At 40.2% G+C, this 18,278-nt stretch overlaps 1 protein-coding gene across 1 annotated transcript in view; it reads left to right on the top strand.

Annotated features, from left to right (window-relative positions):
* The window catches only part of LOC114643290 (NACHT, LRR and PYD domains-containing protein 12-like), a 547,995-nt gene that overhangs the window by 24,916 nt on the left and 504,801 nt on the right, over positions 1-18,278 (top strand). The gene's annotated exons all lie outside the window — the stretch shown is intronic.

Here is an 18,278-nt window from a genome sequence, read left to right on the forward strand (position 1 = left end):
TCACAGGTGTGACATCTATATAATATGTATATAACAACACGTGCGTATTCGAATGCAACGTTGTGTCAAAATTTCAAAGCAATCAGTGAAGAACTTTCAGAGATTTAAGGTTTTGAACAAACAAACATTTACATTTTTATTTATATAGATGTATATATATTATATATATGGTTTTGGCAGCCAAGCGCTTTATTTCCAACCTAGAAGACGTCTCTTGAGATCCGTTTAACACTAGAATTACCAGAGTCTACGAAAAAACTCGTACATTCCGACCACCTTAAAACCGTTCTCACCTCTCTTTTGTCTTCTAAATGTGCAGATTAAGAGGAGCAGCGAGCAGGCGGCTATTTCATCCCCCACCTTCGCAGAACGTTCACTAAGTTTTCCCAGCTCATGACTTGTTTGATTATCTGGGAGTGACTGAACTGCTGGAGTTTTAGAATGGAAATAATAGATCGCTATTTGGAATACATGCATTTCATGCATGTTCCGTTTCTACAGTAATCTGTGTAAACACATTGCTAAAACAGAAACTTTTTCATATTTTAGTAATAAATGTTACAAAATGTAGGCATGAACTATAGAATCTGTGAAGCCTGAAGCCCAAACATCAAATGAACACTTTCACAAAAGGTTCAAAGATGATACAACAGCTTCCATGGCTTAACGCTACGGTTTGCTGACTTAGAGCACAGCTGCCTTACCGTGCTACAGGGACGTGAGTTCGATTCCCAGCTTTGAAGAAATTGTTTTTTTTTTTCCTCAAACGGACATTGAATATATAAATTGGTATGCACTGTAAATCGTTAACTTTAAAATGTCAATCGCGGTTATTTCTGTTGATTAATTCATGCTTTTTTACTTAGAGTCAGAACAGGAGCTTTTTCAGCTTATTCAGCTTCTGATCTGACTCAAACAGCGCCAATATAACTTCACACCCGATCTGACGCTGTTCGTTTTCAAATAATATTGCATTACTTCGACGATGTTTTCTGATTGGTACTATTCGCATCATAAAATGATTTCTTCAAAACGTCACATATATTTGTCTCTTTCTTTTTTTTAAATGTGCGTTGTAGCACTCAGCAACTGGCCACCTGCATGTTCTTGCGCACACTGAATAAGACAGCGCTATATGCAATCATTAGATTCAAATGTTAACAGTTATATAGCACAGAATGGAAATCAGCAGTTCTTAACATTGCACCACGCAAGCTGTCATATCAACCGCCTACTGTAACTTGCTTTCTTTTTTCTTCGGTTATAGTCTTGAATAAAAGTGCACTTGTTTTGTTATACTTTTCCATCAACATATGTTCCTGTGTTTGAGCTACATGGGCATGCTCAAAAAATACACGTGTAATGCCACGAAAAGTGCATGCAGACACTTCAGTTCGCAAGCATTGGTACGACAATGCAGTCACAAGTACACTGCAGAGCTATAGCGCGTCTTTATGTGAAAACAGCATCAGATGGGGAGTGTCTGATGATTGCATATAGCGCTGAAGTTACTGCTCTTTACTATGTTTTCCTCTGCATGTCCTGGAGTACAAAAGAAACAGCATACGGCAACACGTGGGGACTGGCAATACTGGGGGAAAAAAACACACGGTTGTATGTATCGTGATACACTAAGAACTATAGCGCGTCTTTATGTGAAAACAGCAGTGTCAGGTGGGGGGCGGTAGGGAAGGATCTTGAACGCAACTGAGACAATGAAAAGTGAATTTAAAAAAAAAATAAAGCTAACCTTTACAAATATCATAAATTACACTGGCTGTTACAGACTGAAATCAAAAGTATCTTTTTATTCTAAAATAGTGAAAATAAGAACACTTCTCAAAATGGAGTTGTGCAGGATCAAACTCATGACCTTCGGACTCAAAGTCAGCGACTGATACTGTTGCGCCACGGAAGCAGTGATAGCTAATGTGTGTCAATGTCACACACTAAGACGGCTTTTTTTGGCGGTGGCTTTATTTTTGTACTTTTTGTGAAAGTGTTTCTTTGATATTTGGACTTCAGGCTTCGTACATTTATATAGTTTATGCCTACATTTTGTCATTTGCTACTAGAATATTGTAAAACGTTTCTGTTTTAACAATGTGTTTACACAGATTACTGTATCAAAAATGCAACACATATGAAATGCGTGTGTTTCAAATAACAATCTATTATTTCTTCTCTAAAACTCCACTTCACTCCCAAATAATCAATCAAGGCATGAGCTGGGAAAAGCTTGTTTACGTTCTAAGTCGTTGGGGGGATGGAATAGCAAGCTGTTTGCAGCTTGTCTTTATCAGTACATTTAGATGACAAAAGACGCTGGCGGAGAGGTGAGAAAGGTTTTAAGAAGCGATTTAAGGTGTGCCGGATCTACAAGTTTTTTCGTAGGCTCTGGTAATTCTAGTGTTAATCGCCTCGTTGATTGCATGTCTTCCAAGTTAGTTTCAATCCCCATTTCCTGCACCGAGTCATATCCCCTTTTATGAGTGACTGTGTTAGTGGCCGTACTTCGTACAGGTCTTTGAACGCACTGAATACTTGTAACTGGTGTCGCCCGTCGGCTACTTTCGACAGGGAATGGAAGCAATTGTCGAGTAACAAAAATTATTTGTAAGTGATTTCGCATTGAAGAAATAGTAAAAACTTGATCACTTGGGTCAATACCTAAAGAAATACACACAGCAAATGCAATTGAGAATACACCAGAATCTGTATGATTTAATTGTTGCTGTGCGTCTTCATAAACTATGGGAGGTTTGTAAGGAAACAAAGCAAGAAGGAAACGAAGCTGCTCTTCGGTGAGGTTGAATTTTTTATCAGCGTTTAAACTGTCATAGACATGAATTACAGCACCATCATAATAGGTACACACCCAGTGAGTCACTCGTTCAGTAGCTGCAGAAGGTAATATTTGAATATGTTTTGTATTTTGTGGAATGGGCATTATAGGTATGTCAGGAGTCCACATTAGCAAAACCTCTTGAGGTTGGAAAATTGTATGCGCAGCCAAATTTTCGTTGAATTTGCTCATCTGATCTGTTGATAAATAATCATTATTTACCAACTCATTCATTGCAAAATCTGACAGTGGTAAGATCACTCCTTCCATAACACTAAACACAAACACTAAGTAGACACTAACACTAAAAAACGGCAACACCGCTGGGAAGAACACTAAATGAGATAAAGTAAAAGTCTACTAAACTTCTTTATTATAACTGCTTTATTGTAGCAGGTGAGGGGACGCTGGCGCACGCTTGTTGTTTCCGCTCCTCCCTGTTAACAACACTTTTCGCAAAATTCGCCTTAATTCTGCACTTTCTTTTATGCTTGTTTTATTTTGTTTATTGTATGTATAGTTCGTGGATACAGCTGACTCGAATTGCATGGATTTGGCTTAATCTTTACAGATTTTATGGACTCCACTTTACTGGGAACAGCTGAGTATGTGGATCACGGGACGAGACCTACGAACATTTATTTGTACCTGGTGATCTAGCACCTCTGGATGATCTGTCTCCGTGATTATATTTGCTATGCTGATCTGCTCCTGTTTCATCTTACAATACTCTACGACCGGGAACTGATCTGATGTTCATACTAACCTGGCTTATGGCTTTGGGGCGATCACGCCTGAAATTACCAAGCGTTACTGTTTATGGCCGTTTATTGGAACATCCAAATCCTGCTTCCTCCTCCTGCTGCTTGCTATCACCGCTCACCTACGCTACCACACCCGCCTGTCCTACCGGCTCTGTTGTGTTGTGCTGCTTCTACACTGCTATCAGCTAAGTATCACTCACTATTTTAGCGCTTTGAGTACTGAGAAAAGCGCTATATAAATGTAATGAATTATTATTATTATTTATTATTAAACACCACCACCATCTACCCAAAGCACCATGATGTTCCAACAATGATGGATGGATTAAAAGCCAGAAGTCTGTATGACCATCAGCATCAAGTGACTCTGTGAAAAACCCGAACTACAAAGAGGACTATTTCATTTATGTTAGGTAGAATGCCCAGAGGGGACTGGGTGGTCTCATGGCCTGGAACCCATACAGATTTTAGTTTTTTCTCCAGCCTTCTGGAGTTTTTTTTTTTGTTTTTTCTGTCCGCCCTGGCCATCGGACCTTACTCCTTTCTATGTTAATTAATGTTGTCTTATTTTAATTTCTTATTTTGTCTTTTATTTTTCTTCTCTTCATTATGTAAAGCACTTTGAGCTACTTTTTGTATGAAAATGTGCTATATAAATAAATGTTGTTGTTGTAGAAAGTAACACTAAACCGCAACACCGCCGGGAACACCGGCACACCGCGTCTACTAAACACTAAGAAACACTAAAGGAAAAAAATACTATTCAGTAAGTACCGCGTCTACTAAACAGTAAATCAGTAAAGGAGAAAGGACTAACCGCGTCAGCTGCGGAGCTCAGCTCAGAGCGAAATGAGGTGAATGAAATGAGGTGAATGGGAGGGGAGATGATCACGTGACTCCAACACCCGCCTTAACTCTCCGTCCCTCCACAAACATAGTCTCTCGGATCCCAACTCTCCTTTCACACACCGCATCTACTAAACACTAAGAAACACTAAGTAGAAACACTAAAGGAAAAAATACTATTCAGTAAGTACTGCGTCTACTAAACAGTAAAGGAGAAAGGACTAAACACTATGGAAAAAGAACGGCAAGACCGCGTCAGCTGCAGAGCTCAGCTCGGAGCGAAATGAAGTGAATGAAATGAGGTGAATGGGAGTGGAGATGATCACATGACTCCAACACCCGCCTTAACTCTCCATCCCTTCACAAACACACAAACACAGTCACACGGATCCCAACTCTCCTTTATATATATATATATATATATATATATATATATATAGATAATAAAATAATGAACCCTGGGAATGATTTTAAAAAGTGGTCTAGGATAAACATAGTAAATCCTAATGCAATTTTCTGGTCGTCTTAGAGGGTCAAGGCTGGGGGGCTGTGAAGAGGCAGGGCCTGTTAAAGCCTATTGCGGCACTCCTTGTGTGATTTTGACTATACAAAAAATAAATTGTATTGTATATCCGGTAAACCAAACACAGGGGTTGGCGAGCGAAGTGAGCAGGGGGTAGAGCCCCCTATTTTAAATAATAAAACATGAGGCTGGTAATGAAAACCTTGGTGGCTCAGAGGCTAAGGGTCTGCACTGGCATCTGGAATGTTGCTGGTTCAAATCCCACCACTGCAAGAAGGAATCCTACTCTGTTTGGCATTTGTTCATGTTAGCGGTGTTGCTCATCGCTACAGGGGTGCTGTGCAATGGTTGACCCTGCACTCTGACCTCAAATGGTCATACAAAAAGACAATTTCCCTTTGGGGATTAATACAAGGTACCAAATGGGTCAGCACCTGTGTAGATCGAGACTCTGGTGTGGCGCTCTGCTCCTTCTCGCCCACTCAGGTCTGCCAGTGAACAGCGTCTGGTGATGCCACCTCTGCATGGCATCAAGTCTCAATCCAGACTCTCTTCCTACACTTTCCTACTTTCTACTGTATGTAGTTCCTAGTTGGTGGAACAAGGTGCAAATCTTCATCTCTCCTGCTGAATCCATCCATGTATTTAAGAAGCAATTGAAGTCCCATCTGTACTGTGAATGTCTGTTTAATGGATTGGGAAAAAAAAACAAAACAACTATGCTCTGTCATCTTTTTTATTTGACGATTAACTTGTAGTTTAAGTTTAATTACCCTAGGTTCTTGTCTATAAGCCGGACTCGTGTATAAGCCGGAGACCAAAAATCATACGAATTTTTAAAATAAAATCTTATCATAGATAAGCCGGACTCATGGATAAGCCGAATGTACTATAACCTATAACTAATAGAAGAGAGGGAGGTCAGTGGTCTCACTCGCACCCATTTAATTTCTTTAAGGGGGGAGAGAGTGTGAGATATTGGCGTCTCTCTCACTCCCCGCATGGCGCGGCCGGAGCGCGTTCTTTCTGCTCTGGGCGTCGCCGAGTCAACACGCGTGCGTAGCGGTCATTTAAATTGTGATTTTATATGTAAGCATATTTAAATATATATCGCGGATTTTTTGCTGGTTCGCGGATTTCTGCGGACAATGGGTCTTTTAATTTCTGGTACATGCTTCCTCAGTTGGTTTGCCCAGTTGATTTCATACAAGGGACGCTATTGGCAGATGGCTGAGAAGCTACCCAGCTTACTTTTCTCTCTCTCTTGCGCTGACTATCTGTGATCCTGACGTATGGGGATTGAGCAGGGGGGCTGTTCGCACACCTAGACGATAAGGACGCTCGTCTAAAAATGCTGAAAGATTATCTTCACGTTGCTATCTTTTGTAAAGCTGATTCCTGAAAAGACATGCTGCACAGTGCTTCACATACTTAAAAGCTCGAAGGGCACGTATTGATTTTTGACTGAAAAACAAACCCTGTCTCTCTCTTTCTCTGTCTCTCTCTCTCTCTACTCCTGACGGAGGGGGTGTGAGCTGCCGCCTTCAACAGCTTTGTGCCGCGGTGCTTCACATACTTAAAAGCAAACAGCCCTATTGATTTGTTTGCTAGAGATTGTTTTCTCTATCTATGTGACATTCTGTGCTCCTGACACGCACTCCTTTGAAAAGGAAGATATGTTTGCATTCTTTTAATTGTGAGACTGAACTGTCATCTCTGTCTTGTCATGGAGCACAGTTTAAACTTTTGAAAAAGAGACAAATGTTTGTTTGCAGTGTTTGAATAACGTTCCTGTCTCTTTACAACCTCCTGTGTTTCTGCGCAAATCTGTGACCCAAGCATGACAATATAAAAATAACCATATAAACATATGGTTTCTATTTCGCGGATTTTCTTATTTCGCGGGTGGCTCTGGAACGCAACCCCCGCGATGGAGGAGGGATTACTGTATAAGCCGGATTTATGTATAAGCCGATATTCTATTTTTTCATTTTCACAACTTTTTTCCTTAGATAAGCTGCGGCTTATAGACAAGAACTTAGGGTACTTTATTGATTATAACCGATGATTGTAAATGTATGAGTTATTACATCTTTTCACTTGTGGCAATGAGAAGTCAAGAAAATGTCACCTTTTATTGGCTAACTAAAAAGATTACAATATGCAAGCTTTTAAGGCAACTCAGACCCCTTCTTCGGGCAGATGTACAGTAATACAGAAACTGGAGTTCCCTGTGTTTATATACACACTAGGACAAATACGGCATTGGAAAAGCTTTAAGTGAGACATCTTAAATGTAAAAAAATAATAGACCTCTTCAGGCTAAGATTCATTAAGCAAGTGAGGAGAACAATGTCTAGTCAAGATCTTTGGATAAGATAACTGTACAACAAAGTCTTTTTAAGTTACAATGTGATCTGTAGTCAGGTTGTCTGTGTCAGTCTGAGAAATGCAAACAATCCTCATACCTGGCCATAAAACTCTTGTCTCTATTCAAACCATGTTGTAATGAGTTACATTTTAGCTCGAGTTTAACTTCCCATTCTTTTCTCTCTTGCTGTGTTCTGAAGTTGCCCATAAGCACTATGACTTTAAAGTCCTTCTCACAGTGTCCATGGCTGTTGAAGTGGGCCGCTACAGGAACATCTGTGTTGCCATGTTTAATGTGGAACCTGTGTAAATTCATTCTCTGGCGGAGTGTTTGTCCAGTTTCTCCCACATAGAGTGCAGTGTCAGGACATTTCATACAGAGAATTAGGTGGACCACATTAGATGATCTGCAGGAATATGATCCCTTTATGTGATGTTCTAGTCAGCAGTGTGGCAATCATCTTTTGTTCCCCGTACTACTATACTTGCTGTTCAATCAGGCCCGAGGCTAATGTTACTCGATTATGTTTACCTCTGTTGTAAATTGCTTTGGATAAAAGTATCTGCCAAGCAAATAAATTTTAATGTCAATGTAAATACCAAAATAAATGAATAATAAAAATATAAAGCGATAAATAAGCTGTTGAACTGGCAAAGCTTTCCTGTAGTCCTGGCATTATTGTTATGGGCACCTCCATATTTGAAGATGTGGAGCTGCAGATGCATCTTGTTTGAACTTTAAGACAAATAACAGAAACAACAAGCAGAAGAAGCAACTCTTTAATTTTATTACTTCAGCAGTCTCCCATAACAGAGCAAGCAAAAGTTTGACATCCACAGCACATAACAGAAAAACTGTCCCAGAGTACAATGTGAAGGAGAGCAGTTGAAAGTTTTACTAATTCAGATAACAAGGCTGATTGTGGAGGAGATTTACATAAACACATTAGTCAAATACTGCTGTTATGCATAGTGTGTTACACCCAAACATTTCCTCCCCAAGTACAAAAAAGAAAATATATTACAAAAGAAAAAAGAATGACAAAAGAAGCCCTTATCATAACACAGCGTTTCTCAACCTTTAAGTATTTGTGACCCGAGTTTTCATAACAGTTTTAATCGTGCCCCCTTAACATTTTTTTGAAACCCTAATAAAATTTATTCCTATATTTTTTGCTGCCAATACACCGCTACAAGTTTAAAATATCCCTATGAATAGGGAAATTATGCCACATATAGCAACACTGCCCACCTCTTCTTATTTCACGCGCTTTCAAAAGAACATTTCAATCTTTGTTTTGGTTTCAATAGATGTATTTTTCATATTTTCGATTCTTGTTTTCTTTTTTTCACATCTTTTCACCCCACAGGTTGAGAACCGCCATCATAACAGACTTGAAATCAAAGATGATAGCTTGGTCAAAGCTAAACTAATTTCCTAAAGAATTGCAGCATCCATGATGTCAACAACAAATAGTTGTAAGAACTTGGCAGTTCTTAAAATGTGTGTGGAAACACATCCTTTCAATCTGTAAAATCTCTCAATGTCACTCCATTACAGCCAGTAGAACACTGACAGATGAGCTCAATAGGACATCCTCAAACAGTACATATAATCGGTGGTCCAACTATGCCAGGAAATGCCATCACCAGTGACATTCCTCATTTTTCTGGAGTGGTTGAGGTCATTTCCACAGTTTACTTCTTGCCATAAGCTGTATCTAGCGGCTTCTAAACTCCACATGGTAGCATTCTATGGCCTGTAATAGAGTGTAGGGTTGTTGTTTTCATGTTTGAACTTTAAATATTTTGAAATTTTCAGTTCATATTAATTTAGTCCTCCAGTCAGCACTCTGTTATTGTGAACATGAGGTGATATGCCACGAAGTTCACTCAGTGAGTCAGTCTGGCCCAAATCAACATGTCAGGTTTATTTCAGCCAGTTTCGGTTTCACCAAAGAGGATTTGGGCAAGTTGTGCTTGGTAATCGAGGCAACAAAGTGTCATCTGATAAGCTGTTACCTAATGTTGTTGTATTGTTGCTTACATTTCATTTCATTTTCCACCACTGGGACGCTGAGGTAACAGTCTTAGCAGTTATGCCCATAAGTCCCTTTCCCCAGCCACACTTGCTAACTCATACTGTGCTATCTCAAGGCCTTCTTAGGCCATCTGGGAGATATAATCCTCCAAGTGAGCCCTGGGTCTTCCCCAGAATCTCCTTCCAGCTGGTCATGCCTGTAAAACCTACAGAGGGAGGAATCCAGGGGGTATCTGTATCAGATGCCCAAACCACCTCAATTGGATCCCCTCAATGTGGAGGGTCAGAGGCTCTACTCCGAACCTCTCCCAGATGTCTACACTTCTCACACTATCCCAAAGGGAGGGCCCAGCTACCCTGTGGAAAAGGCTCATTTCAGCTGCTGCTAATCCCATTCTTTTAGTTATTATCCAAAGCTCATGACCATAGGTGAGAGTAGGGACATAGATTGACTGGTATATTGAGAGCTTTGCCTTGTGACTCAGCTTCTTCTTCTTTTGACAATTTAGCATGTCTAATGTTTCTGCTTTCTGAGATCTACAATTGTTTAATACTAGAATTCCTGAAGCCTGCGAAAAAAGTCATAATCCTGGGCCACCTTAAATCCCTTTGCACCTCTCCATCAGTGTGTTTTGTTATGTAAATGTGTCGATCAGCACAAGCAGCCTGCTGTCCTATCCCCCACCTTGATGGAGCTCAGCTCGGGCAAAGAGTTCTAAAGCTCAAGCCTTGATTATTTGGGAGTGAGGAACCTGGAGCTGTATAGGGTCAATAATATATTGTTATTTGGAACACATGAATTTCATATGTGTTCCATGTCTACAAAGACATATGCTTTTTGTAAGATTCAGGAATTCTAGTGTTAAATTATACTGCTATGTTCCTTACAAAAGGTAAATATTTAAAGCTATGCTGTCCATTAAAATATCCAAGAATGAATATTTTTTTATCACAGCGAAATTATGGCATTATTGCCTATTGTTCCTTTTTCTCAACGAAAAGCAAAAGGAAATACATAGTAATAAAAAAATACATTATAAAGGTGTGTTGGTGTGCTAGATAAATAATCATTAAGTTATAAAAAGTACCACAACACAAAAGTTGAAAGCACTTTGAAGTATACCACAATTGATAAAGAGGACCCTGAATGTAATTGGGCTGTTGAGAAATGGAGGGCTTGCTTGTGGGGTTGAAATTTCCTGTCCACACCAATCATCAGGCTTTGACCACCCTGCTGTCCTCCAAAGTGTCTGATCACCCAGGCATGTGGATGGCATGTTGGGCAGTGTAACTGTACTGTTTTAACGAATCTGCAGCTAATCATACAGGGTTACAGAATCACATTGTCGACTGCCTCTCCTGCTTCTCCTTCCCTGCTACTGCTGAGACCATTTCTGACAGTAAACCTGAGTCCCGACACTTTTTTGAAAATAAGATCGTGAGTCACATCCAGCCATGGCATGCCAAAGAAGTTTGTACCGGCTGTTTAATCCGTTTGCAATGATACCGGCACCGTAATTATACATCCTTTTCCCTTCTCAGTCTTTTTCTCTTTATGCTTTAATTACAATTATATGTGTATATGTATGTGTAAAAATATTTTTTTTAAAGGAGATTGTTTAAAATCATACCCTTGGTTTATTGTATTAGGGCTTACTATGCTTACCCAGGGCTACTGTTTAACATCATTCCCTGGGTTTACTCTCTCAAGACTGTTTAAGATATGTGATAGATGGCCAGGAACCCTACCCTGCCGGGATGCCTGGAGGAAGGATGATCCAGGAGAGCCGCGCTTCTTTTCTCTGGGCACTCAGCCGGTCCCTGCTCCCTGGGGGACAGCACTTCTGGGAAGTGCTGACAGACAAGGGATGGTTTATGCCCGGAGTGCTTCCGGGTGCAAGGGTAGCACTTCCGCCACACTTAGTGCTTCCGGAAGTACATCGTCAGACACCTGGAGCACATCCGGGGATGAGATAAAAGGGGCCGCCACATTCCAATCAGGTAGCCGGAGTCTAGTGGAAGGATGGGGCTTGTATGGCAGGAGTGGAGGTGACCGAGAGAACCAAGGACTGAACTGTAAATAATTGTAAATATAATATTTGGGTAAATAAACGTGTGTGTGGTGGACATTGTGTTGTCGTGTCTGTCTGTGGCCGGGCAATCCCTTACAGATAATATTTTATTCTTATAATATTTGGACTGTATTGTCAATAGATATCTCAATTTTAATCCTTATATGCCACTGCTAGGGTCTTGTTTTGTTTTGGACGTGCTCTGTCTCTAGGTATGTCAGAGAACTGAGACTTTGTGAAGTGTGGTTCAGCCTCATGTGGGGGAGACAAATTGGGGGGGGGGGGGGGTGAGAGGACTGGGGGGGAGAGAAAGAGAGGAAGCTATCTCTAATCTATCCTCTTAATCCTTACAATCATAAGTCCCAACGTAATAATAGGCTTTGTGGCAATAACTCCTGGGGAAATTGGAAATTAAGGTCAAAGCTGTCTTATTTTCAGTTAAGAATACAAAATGACAACAAAAGTTCAGAAGCAATTGTCTCCATAACAGAACAGTTGACTTTGTGAGCTGGAATGTTAAAGGTTTAAATCATGAATTAAAGAGAACGCAAGTATTCTCTCACCTAACAGGTCTAAACGCTAAAATAGTATTTTTACAGGAGACCCACTTACTAAGCAAGGATCAGCTTTGGCTTCACAGAGACTGGACTGGCCAAATGTTTCATTCCAGTTTTACAAAGAAAACGAGCTGTGGGAATTCTTATATATTGTGGCACCCGGCTGGGGTTCATGCCCGGCTGGGATGCCCAGGAGGACCAGAGGAGGGCTTGCGCCTCCTCCAGAACACGAGGGGGCGACCGCTCTGGTTGCTTTGGGGGCCACGGGTACAGGGCTTGGAAACCCAACCCTGTAGGGGCCCGTGGTCACCGCTAGGGGGTGCCCCGATGCCTTGGGAGCCCTGGACCTCAGCACTTCCGCCACACCCGGAAGTGCTGGGGGGAAGAGGATTGGGGACACTCGGAGGACTTCCAGGTACACAACCAGAGCTTCTGCCACACAGGGGTGTGTCAACGGAGGCTCCTCGGGAAGCACCTGGAGTCCATCTGGGGTGTATAAAAGGGGCCGCCTCCCTCCAGTCATTGGTAAGAGTCGGGTGGAAGTAGGACGGAGCTCAAAGAGGAGTGGAGGCGGACCAGAGACTGAAAGCATTGTGTTGTGTGGCCAACGACTTAAGGGGTGATTGGTGCTGCGACACTGGGTTTGTGCACTTGGACAACTGTAAATATTGTAAATAAACGTGTGTGTGGTGAAACCAACATTTCTACCTGTCTGTGTCCGGGCTGTTCCCCACAATATACAACAGTCTCATTTACAGTATCATATGTAGTATCTGATCCTGAAGGAAGATGTGTGATTTTGATAAATATCTGTGCACCCAATGTGGATGATAGGGACTTCATCCAAAATGTATTTGCATCCCATTTCCAATGGCGGGGGACTTTAATTGTGTTTTAAATCACGACCTAGATAGCCCTCCTGCCACAGGTGTGATGACATTTAACACTGTAAAGACAATTACACAGTTTGTAACAGATCACAACTTATGAGACCCCTGGAGATTTCTAAACCCAAACTCAACAGCATATTCCTTCTACTCACCAGTGCATCACTGCTACTCAATAATTGATTATTTCTTTGTAGATAAAAATTTCTTGACTATGATTAAATCTTGTAAGTACAACACTATTGTTATCTCCGACCGCGCTCCTTTGATCTTGGAGCTCAAATCACCATGCCCCACATACTCATCTCGCAGATGGTGTCCTAACCCACTTTTATTAGCAGATTAGAACTGTAAAGAATTTATATCCAAACAAATACATTTTTTTAGAGACAAATACACCCTCAGAGGTTTCTGCAGGATTACTCTGGGAAACCCTGAAGGCTTTCTTAAGAGGAGATCAAGAATATGCCAGCTATCCAAGTGAGGCACTTCATAGGAAAAGACAGGCTCTACACTCAGAACTCAGTCTCTTGACCACAAAAGAAACAGAACAACTAATTTGTAAATCAAAACATCACTACTATGAACATGGAGAGAAAGCTAGTAAGCTCAACAAATCCACAAGCAGGAAGTTTGCAATGCAATCCCAGCAATCACCAACACAGACGGAGACAAAATCATTAACCAAAATAATAATGCACACATTTAGAGACTACTTTAAGTCTTTATATTCTACTGAGTTTAAAGAAGACAAGACAAAACATAATGCATTTGTGGATGCATTACAGATACCACAAATAGATACTTTTAGTGCAGAGGAATTGGATAAACCTCTGGCACTATCAGAATTACTAGATGCTATAAACTCACTTCAGAGTGGGAAACCATCAGGCCCTGATGGCCACCCTGAGGAATTTTATAAAAAATTCTTAATTCAGCTAGCTCCCCTTTTATTAGCAACATTTACAGAAGCTAGAAACAATTAAATTCAACCTCAAACTTTTTGGCAAGCAATAATTACCATGTTTCCTAAACAAAATAAAGACTTATTACAATGTGCATCATACAGACCAATTTCACTTCTGAATAATTATGTTAAGATACTCTCGAAAGTCCTTGCTAGAAGGACTGAATTGGTGCTTCCTTCATTATTTCCACAAGAGCAAACTGGATTTATTAAAGGCAGACACTTAGCTTCCAATCTTCGACGCCTGTTTAATGTAACATTTTCACCCACAAAGTCTAACACCCCAGAGATATTATTATCGTTGGATGCAGAAAAAGCATTTGATATAGTTGAATGGAACTAGCTTTTCATTACATTGGGGAAATTTGGCCCAAACATATGTGCATGGATCAAACTACCGTATACCAATCCAGAAGCTTCAGTTTGTATTAACAACACTAATTCAGACTACTTCAAACTAGAATGTGGTACAAGACAAGGATGCCCCTTGTCACCACTGTGTTTTGCAATTGCCATTGAGCCACTGGCAGTTCACTGTCAAAATGCTTATGAGATAAAGGGGATTATCGGAGAAGGACTTGAACAGAAAATTTCTGTATATGCAGATGATATGGTACTGTATATATCAGATCCAGAAAATACTGTGCTTGCAGTCCTAAAAGCACTTACAGAATTTCAAAAGATTTCTGGTGTCAAAATTAATTTGACTAAAAGTGTGCTCTTTCCATTGAATTCTCCAGCACACAATATTAGATTGGACACCTTCCCTTTTATCATTGCAGATCAGTTTAAATACCTAGGGGTAAACATCACAAGTAAACTTGAAGTTCTTTATTAACAAAATTTTGCCGTCTGTATGGAAAAAATTAAGCAAGACTTGCATAGATGGTCAACCCTTCATCTCACTTTAACTGGAAGGATTAACATTGTCAAGATGAATATCCTTCCTAATCTTCTTTTTTATTTCAAAACTTTCCAATATACATCAAAAAATAATTTTTTAAGAAATTAGATTCAACCATAACCTAATTTATTTTGACTTCTAAACATCCATGTATCCAAAGTGCGACCCTGCAAAAACATAAGGCAGAAGGTGGCATGGCTCTACCTATCTTTCAGTTTTATTACACAGGCTTGGTCCGCAATAAAAATAAAATCCTGCAGCACTTCTTTATATTCCTTGCTTTTTACCGAAATAAGTACAAGTCATCGCTAATATAGTTACAACCCAATTGTGCTTCACTCACTCAGAATATGGAACCAATGTTGGAAGCATTTTAAGATAAAGAAGCTTTTATCTGTGTCACCTTTGCATGAGAACCACCTTTTTCCACCCTCTCAAACATATTCAGTTTTTAATGTCTGGAAAACATTTGGGATTAATTCACTTAGAGATCTGTACATAGACAATGTCTTTGCATCCTACAAACAATTACACTCCAAATTTATGTTTCCAGCAACACATTTTTTTCTCTACCTTCAAATCAGAAACTTTGTTAATCTAAACCTGTCCAATTTTCTGCCTCTCCCGAACTACCTCTATGCTGGAAAAAATATTGATCAGTCTTGAGGACTCAAATAGCATTTCTGTAATATATAAAAATCTTTTACAGTCCCTCGCTTTCAAAGATACCAGAGTACAGTGGGAAAAGGATGTGTCACTCAACATCTCAGAAAAGGAGTGGAAGGTAGCAATGCAGAGAATTCACTCGAGCTCCATATGCACAAGGCATACAATTATTAAACTTAAAATTATGTACTGAGCACATCTGTCTTGTTTAAAATTGTCCAAAATGTTTTCAGTGCAAGATCTAACCTGCGAACGTTGCAATCAAGTTCCAGCCTCACTGGGTCACATGTTCTGGACCTGCGCCAAATTAACATCATTCTGGACCAAAATCTTTAAGTGCCTATCAGACAGCCTTGGTGTCACAGTCCCTCCTAATCCACTAACAGCTGTGTTTGGTGGGCTCACAGAGGGGCTTAAAGTGGAGAAGGACAAACAAACTGTTATTGCCTTTACTACACTATTGGCACACAGACTTATTTTGCTCAACTGGTAGAATCCTAACTCACCTCTTTTAAGTCAGTGGGTAACTGATGTTTTATATTATTTGAAGCTGGAAAAAATCAAATTCGCACTTAGAGGATCTGTGCAGAACTTTTTCAAAACCTGGCAGGATCTGATTAATAACATTTTAGAAAAAGCTTTTAAATTGAGGAAGCAGATTCTTCCCCCTCTTTTTTTCTTTTTTTTTACTCTATTTATTTTTACTCATTTATTAATTTATCTATTTACTTATTTTTACTAGCTTAAAGTTTTACTCTGTGGCCCTAGCTCTCTTTCTCATAGGTGGAGTTTGATTTGTTTTGAACCAAGTCTTGTAAAACTTGACATATTTGTATGGAATATTATTTGTTATTAAAATCAATAAAATCCAAAAAAAAAAAGAAGCAAACCTGACTTTGTGGTGATTTAGTCTCTTGCTCTAACTGCCCTGTCACTGGGTGAGTTTGCTTCTGCCTCTCCATTTTACAATGAATTATCTGCCTTGTGAACTCGGGTTACCAATGGTTAGCCATCTAATCTTAATGCTGTTGCTACAGTTACATGTCTATATTTCTGATTACAAGATGAATTCAGTTTACAAGATGGTTATGTGTTCTGTGGTGTTCGCCTCATTGCTCCTTTTTCTCAGAGTCACATGCTGGTTGCATTCACTTGTCTATGTCACCAAAGATATGTGTAAAGTAGACAGCGCGTTTGTGTCATCTCTATTGGTGGCCAGGTATAGATGACATGGTTGAAGTTCATGTTAAAAACTGTCAACTGTGCCCGTCTTCTCATCAGACAGCCAATTCCCTTTTCTACTGTGCCATTTCCACCTGAACCCTGAGAGAAACTGGTAAGCGATGTGGTGGTCCATTTGAAACAGCTGTTTGGAATTATAGTTATACACTAACCCTGACTGATTATCATTGCAAGTGGCCAGAAGTTACGTTCACTGTTCCTACTTCTTCTCAAAATGTCATGCATTTCCTTATCTCAGTCTTACCAGATCTTCAGAAATCTGCACACCCTTGTGTCAGACAACACCTGTCAATTCACATCTGTAGACTCCGTAGTATTTCTGAACACAAGTGATATAATATTCATCACATACACATCTCTCTATACCATCTGACTGCAAACAGGGCATTGAAAGTTTTCAATGTGATCTCAAAGGCTTCATTCAGTCTGTTATCTTACAATCTAAACCCTGGAGACCTGCACTCTCTCAGAATGTCTTCCAATGTACCATTCAACACCACATGCTGTTACACCACATGTTTTCCCCTTCATCATAGAAAAATACAAATACATCTCAATGTCTTTCCTCATCCTCTTCACTGCAAGGCTGGTGATGTTCTTTCAAAGAAAACAAAACCTTACACTGATGCTAGACGTGGAGTGCATAGCCCTCATTTCCAAAAAGGAGATAAGGTCCATCACAACCTGGAGAAGTTCAATAACATATCGGTCCTTGTAATTATCTGCCAACATATGAGAATGTCATTCTCCCACTTATCCAAGTCAGATGCACCTGTAGCAAAGAATGATAAAATGGACTTACCACACTCAAACCTTCATTGTCACCTACGCCTGAGGTTCCTTACAAGATACAGAAATACAAGTTTGGATGTGGCAAGAGTCTTCAAAAATAGATGAGGTGAAAAGATTCATCAAGGTACAGTAAGTCCAAGTGCAATGAGCAAATTCAACCATGCAAAGCACTTACTATCCCTCAGAAAGCCAACTCTTAGTATGGCTTGTAAGTCAATGGAGGATCAGGGCCAGGAGGCAAACCACAGAGCCCCAGACATCTTTGCTGAATCTGCTCAGAGCACAAGAAGAGATACTGAATCTGAAGTCATAGAGGCCATGGCCAAATTTACCACCAGCAGCAGATTGTAAATGGGCACAGTTTAATGAAGACATACATATTATGCTGGATAGCACCCTGAAAGGAGATGCTACCAAGAAAATTAATGCAACGATACAGGTTGTGTGTCAGGCATGTGGTGATGCCTTTGGCTTGAAGGAAGGTAAGACAATCGGGCTATCAGCATGTCACAGGAGGAGACAGTGAAAGGCTGCATAAGCTAAGGACACTCAAGAAAAAGTGTCAAAAAGCAGATAATGCAGAAAGGAAGCCTTGAGCCAGCTAAGCTCTAAGGTAGTGCAGAGGAGGAGGACGTTTGGAGCATTCAATCATACAAAAATGATCCTGAAAAAGAAGTGAATGGAGTAGCGACAGAGGAAAGCCTTTTACAAGAACGCAATTCAGTTCACTCCTGGAAAAGCCAAGAAGAGGGAAACTGGTGAACTGTAAGGAAGACGTTGAAGACAATGTATCAGCAGCACA

Source organism: Erpetoichthys calabaricus (assembly GCF_900747795.2).
Source record: "Erpetoichthys calabaricus chromosome 1 unlocalized genomic scaffold, fErpCal1.3 SUPER_1_unloc_26, whole genome shotgun sequence".
NCBI classification, from domain to species: domain Eukaryota; kingdom Metazoa; phylum Chordata; class Cladistia; order Polypteriformes; family Polypteridae; genus Erpetoichthys; species Erpetoichthys calabaricus.